At 41.4% G+C, this 20,461-nt stretch overlaps 1 protein-coding gene across 6 annotated transcripts in view; it reads left to right on the top strand.

Annotated features, from left to right (window-relative positions):
• ESRRG (estrogen related receptor gamma) overlaps positions 1-20,461 on the top strand; it is a 633,249-nt gene that overhangs the window by 182,165 nt on the left and 430,623 nt on the right. For 2 of the 6 annotated variants that reach the window (XM_029230491.1, XM_029230487.1), the window contains exon 2: positions 5,019-5,110. The exons of the other annotated variants lie outside the window; for them this stretch is intronic. The gene's annotated coding sequence lies outside the window, so the exon portion shown is untranslated. The remainder of the gene's footprint in view (positions 1-5,018; positions 5,111-20,461) is intronic. 6 annotated transcript variants of the gene reach the window in all.

Raw genomic sequence — 20,461 nt, 5'->3', positions numbered from 1 at the left:
TTCTAGATCTCTGCCAGCAATGGCGTTCTTGCATCCTCCAGGGAAAGGGGTGATAAACTCAGGGGAAGTTGCCCTCCATTTGATTTTGACTGTGTTCATGGTACTCCGAGTTTGAGTGAATGGACCATGTGTTCCCTCACATTTCATCTTCCTCTTTCCTTCCATTATTTTTCTTTTCTCTTAGCTTTTCACATTTCTTCTCTTCTGCTACTTATCCTTATTCCTTTCCCTTTCTGACTTTCCATGTTTCTAGGGTTAAAGTGGAAGAAAAATGATCAGCAATGTGCTAGAATCCAGGATCTTGGTCAATTATTCTAAAAATATTATGTCCTTCTTACAGAAGAGCTTTCTCCTTCAGAAATTGCATCAGAAGATAGCCAGTATTAATGAACTTGTGAAAACTAACTGTAGAGTAACAACCATGGGGACATCTAACTCTGGAATTCTAAGTTGGAGTTCAGTTTAACTGGGGGAAAGCCTTACCTTGTATCCATCACTGAAAAAGCTGTATCTATTACATTGCTGGAGTATTATCCCATTTTCAAAACTATATCAGTCTCTGACCTACTCTTCCTTTCAAGAGTCATTTTTAAATACCATGTTAATTATATTGTTCCCTGTTTCTCTTTTATTATAGCAAGCTTGGTTGTATGTGTGTGTGTGTGTTTTGGGGAGTGGGGTAGGGTTTGAAGTCATCTTTGCCCCAGATCTCCCCATTAACCAGTAACTTGTTTGTATATCCTATGCCTGCCCAGGATAATCTTTTCTGATTGCTTTTCTAAAAATCTTGAAAAAAATCTTCAAATAATCAAACTTATTTAGACCCACATGAACAAACCTATGGCAGGGAATCTAGAAAGCTTAGGAATTTCTTCTGTTTATCATCTACTATCTGACTGTGCACTAAAGTCATATTCAGTTGGATCAGTGGAACCATTCTTGTTCCCCCTTTTAAAAATCTTTCGCCATCCATTTACGTTCTGGCAGTGTATGATGCACAGGCTTTGGTATCTGTAAGTAGGTTACAGGTGACTCCTCCTAGTAAGACATACTCCTAAGCTTTGGAATTGAAAATGTGCTTTTCATCAAGGATAGCCAAGCTGTTAATCGTTGGGTTCCACTGTAGTGCCACCATGATCCATGAACATTATGTGCTAAATGGCTTCTCTTTTTAATGGAATATCCATTCCTAGTTCTTGGGACCTGAAGAACAGATCTCTGTCCCTCTGAAGGTAGAGAGGTAATTCCCCATCTTCTAAGGAGGTGAATGCAGCAACCCAGAGGCTGGTAGGGATGGGGGTGGTACCAGTCCTCTTGCCTTGGCATCAGTGACTTTGTGAGTAGAGAAACTGGTAACTTGGTTCTCTGGATTTCCTTTAAAAATATACTCTGGATTAGGGAAAAAATCCAGATGCTTCCTTCCCCAACCGTACACTATGCAGCTGTGGTGGGGTGGTACTATTCACACATTATAATCCGTGTGAAAGATGCCCAGTGTGAAGTTCTGCAAAGCAAAATCTATGTGAGTGTATCTGGTAGTTTTCCATCCTGGAATGAATTAATTTTTTGTCAGTTCATATGTCCAATCTCAATAATGAATTGGGTATAGGCAACTCCTAGTTTACAAAACAGCAGTGTCCTAGTGTACATTTTAAAACTGGTTGGTTGTAATTCAGACTATTTGCAAACAAGAAAAAAGAAATGAGATACATGGTAGTGAGTTTCTAGATTACCAGAAAAAGTCTCAGTCATGCTGTAACTCAACTTCTAAAGGTCTGCAACAGTCTTGCTTTCTATTCTTTAGTACATTATCTACTATACTGAAGAAGAAATCTTCCACCTGGGTTGGTTGTCACCATTTAAAATGAAATTGACCTGGGGAGGTGTATATTGCATTTTGTAGTAAGAGGATACCGTTGAGGTAATAGGAGCAAATCCCACATACCCTTCTCATGCCCATCTGTCTTCCCTCACTCCCAGTCCCTGAGTGGCACAGAGCCTGAAATGGAATGGGCATGAGGGGTTTCATGGCAAAAATATGCAGAAACTGGGGCGGGAGAAGAGTAGTCAAAGAGCTAAGTTCTAACTCCTCCTTTACCCCTACCTCCCGAGAACTCCCAAATAGCAAGACCCCAATTGCCCGTGGACAACTAGCTCATGTCCCTTTGGGCTCCAGATTTTTCCATCAGGAATTCTAGAAGCACTAGGCAAACACCTTTTCTATTCTTGCAACAACTCCTAAAGGTTTTGTGCATGTCTAAAAGGGAGGTGAGTGGCGGGACTTCCCTGGTGGCGCAGTGGTTAAAAATCCGCCTGCCAATGCAGGGGACATGGGTTCGAGCCCTGGTCTGGGAAGATCCCACATGCTGCAGAGCAACTAAGCCTGTGCGCCACAACTACTGAGTCCGTGTGCCACAACTACTGAAGCCTGTGCACCACAACTACCGAAGCCCATGCGCCACAGCAAGAGAAGCCATCGCTATGAGAAGCCTGCACACCGCAGCAAAGAGTAGCCCCCGCTCACCTCAACTAGAGAAAGCCCGTGCGCAAAAACAAAGATCCAACACAGCTAAAAATAAATAAATTAATTAATTTATTTTTTAAAAAAGGGAGTTGAGTGGCTAAGGTAGTAATTCTTCCTCCCCAAGACTTTGAGAGCAGGGTCCCACTGCCCCCTGACCTGAGCTGCCCCTGCAGGTGTGGGAGGTCACAGTAAGATGATCCTGAGTTGAATGCCTCTGCTCAGAGATGAGTGCTATACGTGAGGTCAGAGGAGAACCTGTTCCCAAAGCTGTTACTAACAGTGTGAATGTTAGTTTGAATTTTCATTGATTTCAGAGCTGGGGTTTGACCAGCTATGTATTTTAAATGTTAACTTGAAATCACAGCCACATCAGTCATGACCATTGGCATGATTACCTGGACAGTAACTTATTATCTGATGAAATCAGCACCTGAAGGATTTTTGTTCCTTCAGATCCTTCTTTTGTACTTCTGGAGTCCTAAGGTTTCTTAAAAAAAAAAAGTAACAACCTAAATTAGTTTCCCTCAGGCATCTTACCCTGTAGTGTCACTTGGGTGGGTTCTTTCCTAATGCTTCATTATACTTATACAAATTGCAGGTTTTTAATAAGGCCTCCTATGTTCACAGTCCTAGAAAATAAATAGAGTTGGATTCTCACATTTGAGTCATCGTGCCTTCTTTTTCATTTATGAGTATACCAAATACACCTATTTTTATTTGCAGAGCATCTTCCTTTTTTTTGGGGGGGAGTTCTTTTTTTATTGAAGTATAGTTAATTTCTAATGTTGTGTTTCAAGTGTACGGCAAAGTGATTCAATTATATACGTGTATCCTTTTTCAGATTATTTTCTGTTAAAGGTTACTACAAGATATCGAGTATAGTTCCCTGTGCTATACAGTAGGTCCTTGTTGTTTATCGATTTCATATATAGCAGTGTGTATCTGTTCATCCCAAACTCCTAATTTATCACCCTCCCCACTGATCCCTTTGGTAACCATAAATTTGTTTTCTATATCTGTGAGTCTATTTCTGTTTTGTAAATAAATTCATTTCTATCATATTTTTTTAGATTCCACGTATGTGTGATATCATATGATATTTGTCTTGCTCTGTTAGCATCTTTAGCATCTTCCTTTCTTGATTCTAGACCCTATCAAATTCCAATCTGTACTGGAAGCCTCCTTGGCCTCTGGGCTTAGTTGATCTTCAGCTCTCCCTCTGTGCAAGAACTTTAAAAATGATACCTTTGTTTTCTCGTACTCTAATAGTTTATCTTGAGTATGAAAGCAAATGATCAAAGTTTGATTCCAATTGCTTCTTGTGGTCTTAGGGTATTAAGGAGAAGTTGAAATTGAAACCTCAGTCTTGTTTAATTGTTAAGCATTTTACTTTTAACTTCATTCTTTAAAGAAAAGGGAAAGAGCTGTGGGTTTGAAGTGTGTCTTGAGTGAATATGATTTAGAGCCCCTCTGAGAATCTTCTAATCACAATACAGGCATCTCTTTGAAGTGTTCACTCCCCAAAGTCTATGGTTACCACATTCATGCCTCAAGGGGTGTGATGGAAATGGCCTGGTGCCATCAGATTAATGAGTTTTCCCACAATTTTTTACCGAACAAACTGCATGAGAGTATGCACCAAACAAATTGTTAGGGGCTTTCAGTTATCTGTTGGTCACAACCGTTTTTTTTTCTCCCTTCTCCCTTCCCTAGGCTGCAAGTCTGGCACAGAATTCCCCTGGATATCCCAGGGATCACTGTGTTGCTCTGAACAGTTTTCTTTTACATAAGGATAAAGATGTGAGAGGTATTAAGTTAAATCATATGGAATTGCCATTTTTGTAAAATATTGGCAGTTTCCTGAGGGTCAGTCTAATAGTTTTCCTCTGATAAACATTCTACCAAAAACAGCATTTTGAAAAAAAAAAAAGCATATTTGGTGAAAATCCACTGTGGGCTTATTTAAAACCGAAGCTTTGAGTTTTTCCAATCAGGAAACTTGTCCTCTACCTGCTTCCTTTTTATCTTTTTTTGAGGATCGGAGAAATAAGAAACAAACCCCTCTGATTTGAAGAAACTCGAATATTTTGAGACCAAAGTGAAATAAGTAAAGTCCCTTGATCCCTGTGATAGAAGAATTTTTTTTTCCTCAAAGTTATAAATGGGTGTTATAATGGAAAATGCTTTCAAACCTTAACCAGAGCATGCACTATAAATAAGAGAGGAGCGGAAGATTAATACATCTGATAAAGCTGAGAAGGAAGAAAACTTAAAATAAGTAATGAGGACTGTCCCTTAGCGGGAATGTTAATACAGCCCTGAGTATATATGTAGGAAAATCAAAGACTTGCAGAAGGCAGCGCGTACTTAACTCTCTTGCCTGGGAGATTTTATTAAATTCAGCAGCCAAGAAAATTGACCTCACTTTTTGTTGTTTTTTTTTTTTTTTTCCTTTTTTGGGTTGGATCCTTGCTCACGTCACACAAACGAATAGAGCTGACAATTTACTGGTTCATCAGTGAAACAATATTACATTATGAAGATGTAAGGAAAAAATCCTACGCTAACGTTGTTGCAGTTTGAAAGGTAAGCTGTTCGCTATAAGATTAGGAGACATTAATGTTCCTTTAACACTTACAGAATATAATGCCATGTGTTATATGCTAAAGAGTTAAGTGGCCTCTTGACATCTTAGACTGTCCCCGTGGTCCTGGCAAGGATTTCGTTAGTATGTGAAGAGGCTCCCATGTTTCCCTCATTCTGTCTTTTAAAATGCAAAAACATCATTTTGAAGCTTTTCACATATTTTATTTTATGGGATATTCTGACAAATGGGACTTTATGGGGTGTGTGTTGCAATGATCATGTGATTCTTTCTGAAAAGTTTTACTCTTGTTTCTATTAATTCCCTGTATTGGCCACTGAGCCATGGTTGTCAGGGTCAGACTATTTCTTAATTTTTGTCTTTTGGTGATGCGCAAGAAGTAAAATATTGTTGTTCTTTCCGTCTTGTCCTGTACTTAGGATAGGAAACCGTCTCTTTTCAGTTCTACCTTCCGTGAACTTACTAAAAGTTCTCGGCGTGCTGTCAGTTACCCATTGGGTGCCTGTGGTCCTTTCCAAATATATCTAAATGTTAAGTCTCTTTCACTCCGTTTTTGAAGGAAAGTCACCTAGTGCCTACTTTTCTAGGCTATCATCAATTACTTAATTGGTCTCCTAAACCCAGCTCCTCCCCTTGGATGTGTGAACCCCTTGGTAATGATTGTCATATGAGTATCACAGTATGGAGGGGTTCTTAAATTGGAAAGTCTGTGCTTCCATCAGACTTCCAAACAGGTTCACATCTCAGGAAAGGAGGCAAACCACTGCCCTGCATGGTTAGCTCCTCCAAGGCAGATCGGTGAGTCATCCGTTACCCTCTTCCCCCATCTGCTGCAGTACCAGAGGCAGAGCAAGGGTGCAGGAAATCATGCTCTCCATCCTGCCTGGTATTGAACCCTCTGGAGTCAGTCGGACTTTCTGAACGGCATTCAGCAGATTCCTGCTTCCATGCGGAAGAAAGCATTTCAGAATTGAATTACCTTTTTCATGACACCCAAGTTGCTTCGCTTGCAGACTGAGAATCATTTAGGCAATGGGAGAGTACTTTTCCATGTGCCAAGTGGGTTGAAATGAGTCTGGTGTTTTCTCTGCTCCTTCAGGTCCAATGACCATGTAATGGAGTTCTGGCCCCAAATCATTCAGTGACATGATTCTGGGCTGTCACCTGTTGCTTTGTGTAACATTGGTTTAGTTTTAATTATTGGTGATACTTCAGTTTGTGCTTCTTCAAAACTGCGGGTGTGCCCTGCTTTAAGAAAACTGGAAACTGCCTCCAATGGATGCCTTTGCACGAAGGGGCGAGTGTTTGCACTCTAAAAATAGGTTGGCTTTGTAAAATAATTTATCACAAGATTCCTGTAAATAACTAGCTCTCTTAGAGCATTTAAAATATGATTTGATTTGAAAAAATCGATGTCCACTCACTCAATTTTTCAACAACGCGCACCTGCTTTGTAATGCGAGGCAGGAGAAGGGGGAAAATCAAGCAACAAGGAATGAGGGGCTTAAGTGAGCTGAGGAGGAATTAATTTTAATTTAGAGAAGAATTTGCTTTTCTAGAGTTTCCCAGGGAAAACACCTTCACCTTTATCACCTCCAAAGTACATAAGAGAAAAAAAAAAAAAAAAGAGAAAAAAAAAAGCAGGTCAATTTGAGTTTGGAAAAAATAAATCTACTTTTTCGATGGGTCGCGTTCTGCATTATGCATGTGTGTAAAAGTGAGGTTTGCTTTGATCCTGACTATTAAAAGTTTATTTTTAAACTCAGGCTGGGCAGGAATCCAGCGATGCTCTTTCCCCCTATAGTACATCCTGGTTTCAGGTCCCTAGCCTGGCGGAATGCAGCTAAGCAGCAGGAAATAGTTGAAAAGTGTGGAGACTTGATGGGTGCTGAGCGTTTTTTTTTTTCTTCCCTTCTTCCCCTCCATTTTTGAAATTCAAATTGAATGCAATTTTCAGCTCATTTGAGCCAGAATATACTGTGGCTGAGCTTCAGTGGCTCTTAAATTCAAACTCACAGGAGAAAACAGATATCATCTGTCACAGAGGGTGGGAGAGAGGACAGTCCTGCATTTTATTCATGGGAGACGCAGCTCTAGTAACTAATTCAAACCCTTCTGACTAATCGACTCATCATTCACCAGCAAACTTATCAACTAATCAATGAAACCTTAAAGATACCCATCTTATGAGGTCTGGGAGCAGTTTCCCCCTCCCTGTAAAGAAGATAATTGTTCAAGTCTATTTTTGTATCGTTGGGATTTTAATACCTCTTTTGCAAACTGAGACAGAAGATTATGGCAATCTTTTCTGCTGCCCTTCCTGACTATTTTTATTGTTTCCATCTTAATGTCTTTGTCAATGTTATTTATTTATGACTGAGATTAGCAGAAAGCTTACTGCTGGCAAAGTGTGGCCAAAATTTTTAGTTTTTTTTCTTTACTAAACAGACTGCCTGAAAAATATTCTTCTTTCTTGGGGCAAATGTTTAAGTACCAATTAAAAGAGAAAGATCCACTTATTTACAGGGTGGCTGTTTCAGGATGTCTCGAGAATGCCTCTCGGGAAAATTCTGCCACTGGGTGTGTGCCCAGGGAATCCAGATGGATTGGGACACAGGATAATCTGACATCTCTCCTCTGATTTCGGAAAGGATGTGATAAAGCAATTCTGGTTCTGAAATGTAGCTTTTATGCTTTACCACTGGTGCTTATCTGTGACTGTTTTAGTGTTAGCTAAAATTTCCATGGGAACACGAAGGCCATGAGCTTTCTCTTGCTTTTGTTGTTGTTGAGGTTCATGAGAGACAAATTAATTATGATGCTATTTCAAAGTAAGTAGGAGTAAAACAATTAGATCTCTAAACACTATCATTTCTAATGAAGTTAGTTCATTAGAACTAACTTAGTTAGCTCTAATTAGTTAGCCCTCAAACTTGGAGTTTAAAAATGTTTTGCAGTAAGTGTATGATCAGGCCACATATATTTATACTCACACCTGCGTGCAAGCACATATGTGTGTATGTGTGTTTTACATGTCCCCAAGGTCTCCAAGAATGTGACAGCAGGAATTTCCAGTCATTTTTACATTAATAAAGGCATCAACCACTTTACCCTGTTAGTAGCAATGTGCTTATGCTTTAGGTTTCTGATAGAAGGCATTTATTTCTCTTCCTCTATAAGAAAGAAGATCCTGAATTTTTAACCTGTTTTCTCACTATTATACCCTAACATAACTACCAGGACTATACTGTTATTTCTTTCTATAAGAAACCAAAAACCTACCTTGACAGAGAATCCAAATTTTTAGATAACTATTAAATTAGTTAATAGAATTTGTTTTTCTCCTAAAATAGCTGATCTCTTCAATTTACAAGTATTATAATTACTGAGTGCCTACTATGTGCCAGACATTCATTGGGCTAAGATTTGCAAATATAAGATGGTAGCTCTCTAGCCTAAGTGAGGTAAGACATTGGAGATGGAATTTCAGCCTCCATTGGCTGGGAGAAGAGGCTTGTAAAGGTACCCAGGTTCTCAAATGATTCTCAGATATGCGGTCCCCTCCTTTTCCTCGGTTGATAATCACTCGCATAAAACAAATATCTAATTCGGAGGTGGGAGAAAGGATGATACTCAAAATAGTCAGTGGAAAAGATAATAAAGTATGCACACTGGGGTGCTAAATGTACAGTGTTCCTTAAAAATGTTTATGGCATTGGGCAAGGGAAGGACCAGAGGGATGCTGTCCTCCTGCACTGTAGGATGGGTAGCCCAGGGGTCAGTGGAAGAAGCAAGGAGGACCAGTTCAGGAGGGATGCAAAGGTGGAGTCAAAGGGAGGACGCTTGAGGGAGAGGGCTCTTTGGTGTGCAGGAGCCTGCCCATCCCAAGACAACTGAGCATTACATTTCTAGGAGTTTTGTGAGCCAGTTTTTCATGAAATATTGTGAAAATTTAAATTATATAAACTTACAGTAAAGCAATTATCTTAAAAATAAAAGTAATAAATACTCAGAACTTACCTCTGGAAATGGGGCTAAATAAAGAACTGGGAAGTGTTGAGTGGAAAAAAATGTCAGAAGGTTGGGTTACATAAGGAGAATGGTTTCATCTCCATGGAGAGCAGGGCATTCAACTAGCCAAATGGTTTGTGGGTGATTTAGAAATCACTGGGAGCTATTGACTAGTTTTAATACTTTTTATTATTATTATAGCATATGTTCACTCTGGCATATTTGGAAAATAGAATAATAGCTTACATTTCTATAATGCTTTCTATGTGCCCCACACTTTTTCAGTGCTTTAAATATAATAAATCATGAAATCCTGGAAACAGCCTTATAAAGTAGTTGCTATTATCCCATTTCAAAGAAGGGGGAATTGAGGTACAGAGATGTTCAGAAGTTTGGCCAAATACAGGAGCTTTGATTTGAGGGCAGACGCCCCCATCTTGGAGTTTGCTTTGCTGTACTGCTACTTGATGGAGCAAACGACTATACCAGCATAACTCTGCCGCCTGGAGCATCTCTGAGAAACTGGACCAAGAGTGGGATCATTTAGGAGGGAGACGGGAACTCTTTTCGTTGTAGACAGTTAGGATTTGAGCTGTAGGGAATCTGAGGCATGAGGCTCCCATAGCAAATCAGCCTGGAAAAGGAGTGATACCCGAGCCAGAGACAGACAGCCCTTGTGTGTGGTCGTGAGAAAAGGTTGGTCATTACAGGGATGAAGCATAGAAAGTAGAGCCTTAACGAAAACTAAACTTCAGGAAGAAAAACAAGAAAAAGAGGCAGTGAATGAGAGAATGAACACGTAGAAAGGGAGGGGGCGGATGAGAGGCATAAAGGACAGTGTCATGAAGATAAGGAAGGAGCATTTGGGGAGGAAGTAGTGAATTAACAGTGCCAAGGGCTTCAGTGAGATTTTATAATGGTGACCTTATAATTTATTGTGCAAATTGAATCGCTTTGTGAGTGAAGGGGGGAGGAGTACTACTGACAATCAGACCAGATACAGAAATAACCAGCAAACAGTGACGTATGGTCAGGCTAGGCTTTCAGATACACAAAACTGGCAGATTTCTAAGAGTTCATGATGGTCGAGAAAGGATTCTCTTTAACCAGCGTTTACTGAGCGTCTACGATGAGGACTGCTAAGGGCTGAGGATAAAGACATATGGCAAAGTTAAAAAGTATTTTGTGGAGGGAAAAAGACAGAAGCATAATCCATGCCTACCCAGTAGTCACTCTTCACAGTTTATTAATAGCTTTTTCTACGAATTCCAATGTTTATAGAGATACTGATCTAACTAGTTTCGTTTTCAACGAAAAAATGCAGCCATGCCACATACAGGTCTTCTGTTTACTTGTTAACATATGTACTCTTTTCACGAGTACGTATTTAGTACCCCCTTAGATGGACATATCATAACACATATCATAACATATATGACCGTTCCCTTAGTGATACGCATTTAACCCTTTTACCTTTTTCTGTTTCCAGTAATGCTATGTAATTTTTTTATTCTTGTGTTTTTATTCCTGTAGAATAGATATCTAAATTAGGATTGCTGAGCCAAAGTGTATCTACCTTCTCAATTGTATAAGAAACTGTCAGTGGATCATTAAAAAGTTACATAAATTATATTTATACAATGTTATAAACCACTATAAACATTGTATAAATGAACACATCTACCGGCATTGTATGACTATCCATTTCCTGGTTAGCCATGGTTCTATCAGACTTTCAAATTTTTTGCCAGTTTACTATTGGGAAAAGTGGTGTCTTAGAGTTATTTCAACTTGCATTTTAAAAATTATGAATGAAGTCAAGCGTCTGTTATGATTTTTATTGGTCATTTGTATCTTTTTTAGTGAATTTGCATGTTCATATTCTCTTGGCAATTCTATTAAAAGCGTCATCATTTTCCTTCTTTGTTGTCACTGCTTGCACACTAAGAATATTAGCCCCTCTTCTCTTAAATGTGTCACAAAAGTCTTTCCCTGTTTTATTTTACCTTTTTATTTTGCTTTTGATACTCTTTCATCTAGGAGAAGTAGTCAAGTATGTTTATTTTGATTTTTCTTGTAGCTTCATCTAGCTTAGATTGGATCCTTCTCCAAAAGAAAGAAAAGCAATATTTATTTTATTCTAAATCTTTTATACATTTTTCAGTGTGATTCTGGAGCCCTGTGCTCATAGACTAGTTGAAAAGATGGCTGCAGAGAATGGGTATTTCCATGTCATTCAGTTGGTGCTCTGGGCGATGCCCAAGTGTCATGGGGCCCCAGAGGTGGGCTCTTAGGACATTGGGCAGAGGGGGAGGAGAGGTGTGGCTGGGCTTCCCGAGGGGTTGATATCTAAGCTGAGCCCTTAGAGCTGAGGCAGCAGGGGTGGGAGGGTTTCCAGCTGAGGGAAATGACAAGCCAAAGAGACTCGAAAACTTTGAAAAGTCAGGAGGCTTTACAGAGCAGGGAAAGAGAGGCCCCGTGGTTTCTCAGGGTGGGTCAGGGGAAAGCATTTTCAATATGAGGGGGAAAGTGTTTTCCTGAATTCTTTAAAATTTCCACAAAGCACAGTTATTACCTTTATGAGAAAAGGGAATTTTAAGCTGAAGGAAAGGAAACTCTAAGAGTGGGATTAAACAAACTAAATAATAAATCAATACAGATAAGAAGCCCCTCCCCCCAAAAGTATGAGGGATGGGACAAAGGGGGAGAGGGATCCTTGTTTGAAGATTAAAAATATCGTACATGTCCTCCTTGATCTCTTTATGCTTTACTTTGGGACCAGCTGGTGACAGGTACCTCCTAACTGAACTTGGCCTCCAACCTCTCAACTTTCAAGCCTCACTGCGGGCCACTCTAGAATACGATCCTATTATCTGTAATGAGGTCCTTCCTGACTAACTGGGCAGTTGAAATCTCCACAGCATTATCCCATACACACTTCTAGTTCTATCACACCATTGTGTTCTTCCTATCTTCACTTTAAAAAGTATAACTGCGTTCACAATATATACAAATATCAAATCATTATGTTGTACACCTAGAACTAATATAATGTAATGTTCTATTATCAAAGATATCTCAAAAAAAAAAAAGCGTAACTACTTGTGTGCTCTACCCACATGCTTCACACTTATTCCTTCTATTTGGGTTGCCCTCCATCATTCTTTGGTAGGCCTATCGAGATCCCACTTACGCTTCAAGGCTCAGCCTAAACTTCACCTCCTCCCTGCAGCCTTCCCAGACCTCTTCAGCTAGAAGAACCCTGGATATTGAAATGTGTACTGGTACCATTTAAGACTCATCCTCAAACAACAAACTATAGTGATATAGTCCTCCATGTTCCTAAGTAGATGAAAATTTCCAGAAAGGCAAGAACCACGTCTTACCTTTCTTGGCAGTTCTCGACTTTAACATGGTGAAGTTCCATCCTCCCTAAAGAAAGACTGGAAGACCAAGCCCATCTGTAGAAACAGACCCATGGACCACAAAGGCAAGGACAGATGAGAGGTGAGAGCGGTCACTGAATAAATAGTCAGAATGTCAAGTCATTTTCTGAAGATAGGGGTTAGGAACTTGGGGAGAGAGTAATTCTAAAGAAACCTCCAAAGGAAGTGAGCCTGGGAATGCACAGGGGACGAGCAAATGGATTACCTCGTATTCTTGGTGGACGGCCAAGTTGAAGGTAGACAGAGTGAACAGCTAATGAGCCACATTCACATCTTCCTTCAACTTTGGTGACCCAAGAGTGATATGCTAACAGAAGAGACCTGAGAATATCTAAAGCAGAAAGAAAGGGGTGAGAAGAGAGTTTAAAGATGCAGGAGAAAAAGAAGGATGCTTGCTCCAAGGGAGAAGTGAGTCAGAGAGAGGTTCTTCAGAGGGCATGTGAGTCAGAAAGGAAGATTACATACTAAACTTGGCAGTGTGTTGTAAGTGAGGATAGTGGTGACAATGTCAACCCTGGACTTGGAGAGGAAAGATGTCCAAGGAAGCCACGTGGTGCCTAATAATCTGAGTGAGGTCCAGGTGACATGTGTGGGTGGGGACGTGTTGGGGGATGGGTCGCAGTTTCTCGGAGGACATTGGGAGGATGAGGGCGTAACAGGCGAGGCTTGGACAGAGATCACAGATTTAACACCTTCACGGCTGAATAGCAGCCCCAGTCTGGAAGGGGGCTGGGAGATCTGGTGTAATCTTCTCGTTTGGTCTTTAGGAAAAAATGTCTAAAATGCTTCATGTCATCTCCCAGGCCCCCCACAGTCCACTCTCTGCCTGCCTTTCAGGCCTCATCACCTGCCTCTCTGTTCTTTCTCTAAACTTCAGCCAAGCCAACCTCCATTCTATCCCCTAAGCCTTATGTCCTTTCTCATTCACTCCTGTGGTTCTCTCTGGAACAGTCTTCTATTCTTTGCCTAACTCCTCTTCAAACCCTAGGTCTCAGCCTAAAAGCATCCTTATAGCATCCTCCCTTCCCCTTTCCCCACACGCTAAGTAAAGCCTTCTAAGCATTTCTTTCCTATTTCTTAACATTTGTGGGACACACTGTTACTTCTTGACTGTCTCCTTTCTCTTCTAGATTGTGAGTTCTATTCAGTCTCATGTTCTAGCACTGTACCAGTTACAGAGTAGTTGCACAGTAAACATCTCTTGAGTGAGTGAAGGAAGGAAGAAATATACCTTTAAGTGACAAATTTTCACCACCAATCGTTGACCAAGCCCACCGTGTGTCTTCTGAAACTAAGTACAATCAGATTTGATTCCAGTGTGACTTGAACATTCCTATGCAGATTTGGGAGACCGGGGGTTAATTTTTTCTAATATTTTAACCATTTCTCAGTGTACATTTCATTGGCATTAAGTCTATTCACATTGTTGTGTAGTCATCATCACTACCATCCATTCCTAGAACTTTTCATCATCTCAAACTGTAAAACTCTGTATTCATTAAACAATAATTCCCCATACCCACCTCCACCCAGCCCCTAGCATTCACCATTCTGCTTTCTGACCCTATGAATTTGATTACTCTAAATACCTCAGGTAAGTGGAATTGTATGACATCGCCTGACTTGTTTCATTCAGCATAATGTTTTCAGAGTTCATCCAGGTTGTAGCATGTATCAGAATGCTACTCCTTTTAAAACTGAATAATACTGCATTGTATGTCTGCATCACATTTTATTTTTCCATTCATTCATTGATGGACATTTGGGTTGTTTTCACAGGAGAGCAGTTTTTGTTTTAGTTTGTTTTTTGTCCACATGGCACGTGGGATCTTAGTTTCCCAGTGAGGGATTGAACCTGTGCCCCCTGCAGTGGAAGTGAGGGGTCTTAACCACTGGACCGTCGGGGAAGTCCCAGGAGGAAGTGTTTTAAATCTTGAAATGCATCATCTATCATGTAATCTAGTAGCCTGGCGGGTGGTCATTGGTGCAGAAGATAGTGTTTTCAAGCAGGGGAGGAAGGATAGATATTAAAGAATCATCACATACATGGCAAAGTTAACAAAAATACCCAAGAACATGGAGATTTGAACAGGAGGGAGAGGAAATGTTTCAGTTGGACCATAGCAGCCTTGATACGAAGTGGGTGATGAAGATGGATGCCATAAATTTCAAATGATAGTAAATATTGAGAAGTAGATTTGAGAGAGATTCATTTTTTCCCTCTTCCTTGTTATCAAGATGGGAGGGACAGGATGAATGCAAAGGGGCAGAAAATACTGAGGCTTCATTTGAGAGGAGAAACTGGGGGAAAGAGGTGAGAGAAAGATGGAGGATAAAGGGGAATTTGGCCAGTGTAATGGCATTCCACAGGGCACAGGGGCAAGATGTAATGGTGAAGGAGAGCAAATCAAGTCTTAATTCAAAGCCATCCTACAATCTTCATGTAGGAAGGAGATCAGTGAATATATTCTAGTTAATGACAGTCTGAAAACAGTGATTCCACAGCTGGCATTAGGCACCAATCTCTCATGTTCAAGGCTTTCCTCTTTTCAACCAGACTAGTTCAGAAATCTTTTCTTCTTCTCGACTTTTCAGTAGCTGGAAAAGAATTATTCATACTCATTCCATCAAAATCCCTCACATGCCTGAATTCTTTCTCAGTTCAAGATCAGAACTGGATTAAACTCTTTTCCCTTAACAACTTCTTAGTTACAGTTTTCTAAGCCTTTAATGCCCTTTGAATTGTCTGCTCTAAGTTCTCTTGGGTAGAAATACAGTCGGCCCTGTGTATGCATGGGTTTTGCATCCGTGGATTCAGCCAGCTGAAGATCAAAAATATTCCAAAAAATTCCAGAAAGTTCCAAAAACCATAACTTGAATTTGCTGCACACCAGCAACTATTCAAATAGCATTCACTGTGTATTTGCAACTATTTACATAGCCTTTACATTGTATTAGGTATTGTAAGTAATCTAGAGATGATTTAAAGTATACGGAAGGATGTATGTAGGTTTTATGCAAATACTATGCCACTATATGTGTGTGTGTGTGTGTGTGTGTGTGTGTGTATATACTTACGTATATTTTATATAAGGGACTTGGTATCCGCAGGGGTCCTGGAGCCAATCCCCTGCAGATACTGAGGGACAGCTGTACACCAGCGGGAACAGGCAGATTTTTCTCGTACGCTGTTTGGTGCCAGTACCCAGTGCAGCACTGGCCTTGCCGTCGAGTGAGAGGGTGCCGTATTTTTGAAAGCAGCCTGATGAGAAGGAGCCCATTGTGTGCCAGGCCCATCAAGCCCAACCTCTCAGCCTAGAGGCAGAGCAAGGAACCCTCTGAGATATTGTTGGCCCTGAGACTGTATTACCTTTCTGGAAGTGTTATTTTTTTTCTTTCTGCTTCAGAAGTCCAGCTCCTTGGTCCATTTCAAGTGGCCTCTGATCTTCAGCGGCTGCCCCTCAGCCCCTTGAACCCAATCCTTCTGGAGAATCTCACTGGTCACTTTGCAGAGCCCCCTCAGGCCAAGAATACCTCCCTCACTTTGTTTCTCCTTAACCCTTGCCCTTCATGGGGGTGAGGGGCCACGTCCCTTGTAGTCTGTTATTACTTGCAGGTGATTAGCAGGTGGCTTCTAAGAGAAGAGGAACATTGCCCCAGGCACCGCGCTCCCATAGGCTCTTGCCATTTTGCTACAAAAGAGAAAGATCGAACCTTTGAAGAGTGTATATATGCTATTCATGTCCTTAGAAAGAGAGGAATGTCTATAAAATTTCAGGAACAGTATTAGATTTTACTCAGTTATCAGAGGGCAGAACTATTGGGTTACGGCTCAGATTGCTTTTGGAATTAAAGAGAAGCAGTTGCCACAGCTAGGCATCTAATCTTTTAGTAAAAGCTTATTTGAGAGTCTCTCTCTAGACACTAGTCCCCCCAGCAAGTTGTATTCCGGTAAGACAGAGTTTCCATGAAATATAGTAATGGGGGCTGTGTTGAGCTACTCTTCTTGCAGGGGGAGCTAGCTTGGTGACAGCGTGCTGTATCCACTACTCATTTGATCAGATGAAAGCTCCCATCTCTACCTCAGTCCTCCAGGCTTTTTTGTCACCTACACTGCTACCTTCAGATCCCCCAGGGGAAATATTATATGCTTCTTTCAACATATTGAGCTACTGTCCCCAGCATTAAGTGAAACATTATACTTTTTACTTCCCCCCCACCCGGATTTCTAAACTATTGCTGCCAGGGCAGTGTCCCACTCCGACTACCCCCGCCAAATCAATCAATCAGTAAGTAACCAGTTCATTTTCCTGAATTTTAAATCGCTAGTTTCTCTCCTATTCTATTCAGTTGAAAAATCAAATTAAAAGCCCAACAGAACTTCCTCCCCTCCCTTCCTCTGCCACATTAACATGACCAAACCATTCAATATTTGGATTCAAGGTGTGTTAGAGCCACAAGAACATACATGGAGTGATTTTTTTCCCCATGGGTATTCTCAGTATTCCTGGGAGGGAGGTTGGCTGTGTTGCAGTAGCCGGTTGTGTAGCAGAAAAGGCCAGAGACGAATCCTCTACCTCCTCGGGTTCTTTGCCTCTGGATTGGATCCTCTACACAGTTATGAACGTGCGACGTGTCCCTCAGAGCATCTGGCCGAGTTCCTCTGTACCGGTGTTTCCCAAATGCGCTCAGACCTGCTGTAGCAGAGTCTCCAGGCCAGGGGGCTGGCATGCTGTGGTTTAACAAGTGCCTGAGGTGCTTCTTTGGGTCTGGCCAGGCTGGGAAACACTGGCCCGTTCGTTCCTGCTTCTGGCTGGCAGAGGTGTGCCGGATCTTGGGTTTGTCTGGGGAAGTGGGGAGTTGTTTGTGTGGCCTTTGGCTCTCGCCTTGCTCAGACCTTTTTGTCCTAAGGAGATCATGAACACTGAACAGCAGGCTCATTTTGAAGGAACCAGGAAAAGAGGGAGTCTGTTTAAAAAAAAAACAAAAAAAACCCAACCCAAAACAAAAACTGAAGGGTGTGTGCTCTTTTATTTGAGAATAACCTTAGGAGGTATAAAGTTGAAATACTCCTTGGGGCGACTGCCGCTGTATTGCTTGTCCCAACGTGTTTTATTTGACAACAGTAATAAAGGCTGTTTCGCCATCCTGTTTAAGTCCCAAAACCAAGTGGATTCTTTGTTTCCCTGCGTGAGAACGGCATGTGGTTCCTATTCCCTGATACGGTGGCTTAGAAAAGTGACCTGTTGTGATGACCTGGAAATCTTCTTGAGTATAATCCTCTGGATAGTGGGAGATGATAGAGAAGAGAATCAGGAAGCTTTGGGGTGTGCTGCGGAGAGCTGCTGGATGTAAATCTACGTAAGGAAGGCAGTGCGCTTTTATTACCTATTGAGTAAGGCAGGCCAGGGGCTGAGGAACAATTGCAAACAGTATCTTGGGTCCATAATTGAGTTTTAGATTTTCTTACCTTACCCGATGTTGCTCTGCTGTTTGTCCAAGTCACATTTCTGCGCTGCCATAAATAAACCCAAACTGGGGCTGCAAACAATATCAACAACCACCAAAAAACCATGCCACTAACCTTTTATATATTCGTACCACTCTTTGGATTGCTATGGCAACAATAATTTTAATTACGGAGGGCCCAAGTGACAACTTGTCTATCAGATGTGGCTCCCTTTTCCCTGTGGACAGAACTCTGATTGGAGAGCAGCTTTGTATGTGGATTTTCCTTCTAGGCTAGATTTTATTATCTGCTCTAACAGACAGCGCTTTTGCTCATGGAATGAACCAGAGGAAGCTGCAGTCCTGGCTGAAGGGGCTACTGGACAGAGGCCCTCGTGGAGATGAACTGGACCTTTGTGTCCCAGAGGCAGCCTGACCCACTCATCCCTTGTGAACTGAAGAACCAAACGAGCCATTGCTCTCAAGGGCAGCTTTTGGCTTCCCCTTTCAACCAGTGGAAATCCACATGTTAGGATAGAGACTTGCATGAAGTATCATCTGGTAATCATCTTTGACAGTGTTCAGGATTATGCTGGAGGGGGCAAACAAGTCATTCCATTGCAGTAGCGGTCTTGGAAATAAACAAATCACAGCAGATTTCCAATCAGAGCCATGGAGGGGAAAATTGCAGGAGAGAGCACATCACCCTTGGCATGTGTCCCCCCTGCCCTTTGTTTCTGGATCTGCTTGCCTGTTCCTTGAGTTTCTCTCCAGGATTGGAGAGGTACCACGCCATATCTAAATATTTCTGGGCTCCCTCCGTCTGAAAGCTCTTGCAAAGCTAAATAATCTTCCCCCTAGGTAAACATAAATCATCGTCTACCTTCTTTGCTCCTTGAGTAGACCTTTTGATACATTCATTAATTATGGCTGCTGCCTGGTGGCACAGTGATGGCTGAGTCACTGCCGTGAGCATCTTTCCTGGAACGCCCCCCATTTCTGACACTGAGCCTTAACATCCAATTCAGCATTAAAGAGACTCTCTTCTCTGCGATGGACAGCCAGATGGTAGCAAGGAAAAGAAACACACCTGGAAAAGGCAGCAATGTGTTCACAGGAGTGAGGGTGGGAGAGGGAAGATACATAGAACGTTGCTGGAGTGATGCTGACCTTAAACGTGATGCAACTGTTTCTAACCTCTGGCAGCCCCCGAAATAAGACCTTGATCCTCTGCTCAGTAGACCTGCTGCCAGATCTCGTCCAGTTAATCACCATCCCAGCTTTTGAAGGCCAGAATGCCCATGCAGAACTGTTTAGAAATAGACATCATGGTTCTGATTTCTAATCCTTTCCCACATTATTTTTTTTTAAAAAAAAAGGTCCCAATTTTTGGTAAGTCTTGCTTAACTAATGATACAGTCTCTGTTGTGTTTGTTTTGCTTCCACATTCAGGAAGCTTTGCGGCTATGATTGTGATTTTGGAGTTTAGGCATGTTAATTAAGCCTTTGTATGAAAGCAGAAGGGTTCTGTTTCTTGTTTGTTAGCTTAATAAGATTTCGTGTTAAGAATGGCCCTGAGAATCTGTCAGAATGAGCGTGGCTGCATATGTATAGCTCAGCGCTCTGAGACCCTTGAAACGTCCGTTTTTAGGACATCAGCAGGGGGCTAATGAAAATGCTTTGTTGATTTTAACGAATTGCAAAAGCCACTGTAGCCAAAATAAATATAATCTGGTTTTTGGATTAGTTGTCACGGATGATTTTACCTACTAACAGTGATTAAAGAACCCGAGTGGACCAGACGCATAGCTGCTCTCCAGTGACTCCTGCGAAAATAGCAATAAACAGAAGTAAATAAAGACTTAGGGCATTAGTTATCTTTAATAAACAGTGACACCAAATATGCTGCGTGCGGGTGTGAAGGGGTGGGAGTGGCAGCTTAGGGAAGATAGGGTGGCAAATACCTGCATGGCACCCGATGGTTACAAAAACTCGAGTGTTGACTGCCAGTGTACCTGTGTTGTAGTTGTATCTCATCAGGAAGTGGTTAGAAACCCAGAGAAACTCTCCTGGCTTCTCGGCCCCCACTCCAAAGCCAATGCCATTCATCGCCATTCTGCTCTCATCTTCCCGTGGACTCTGGGACCAGAGGTCGAAATCCTGAAACTATAGGATTAGAGTATGAAAATCAAGGAAGTGTTAATTACTTGTGTAATTATTAACCTTCTCTCTGCGGTAATTCTACCCAGTTAATTAACAGACGACTAGCATCTATCCTTCCCTGTATTTTACTACCTTGATGAAAAGAATAACTTGCCCCAGCTGGTAAACCTGATCCTCAGATGTCCCCAGAAAGGTCTGACTGTGTTTCCCTCATCACTGCTTCATTTTAACCTGAAGAAAAAAGGTTGTGGCTGAAACCCTCTT

This window comes from Monodon monoceros, unplaced genomic scaffold (genome assembly GCF_005190385.1).
Source record: "Monodon monoceros isolate NGI ecotype Baffin Bay Population unplaced genomic scaffold, NGI_Narwhal_1 Super_Scaffold_18, whole genome shotgun sequence".
In the NCBI taxonomy this organism is placed as follows: Eukaryota; Metazoa; Chordata; class Mammalia; order Artiodactyla; family Monodontidae; genus Monodon; species Monodon monoceros.
The sequence above is the reverse complement of the archived record's forward strand: the minus strand, read 5'-3'. Positions and strand labels throughout refer to the sequence as shown.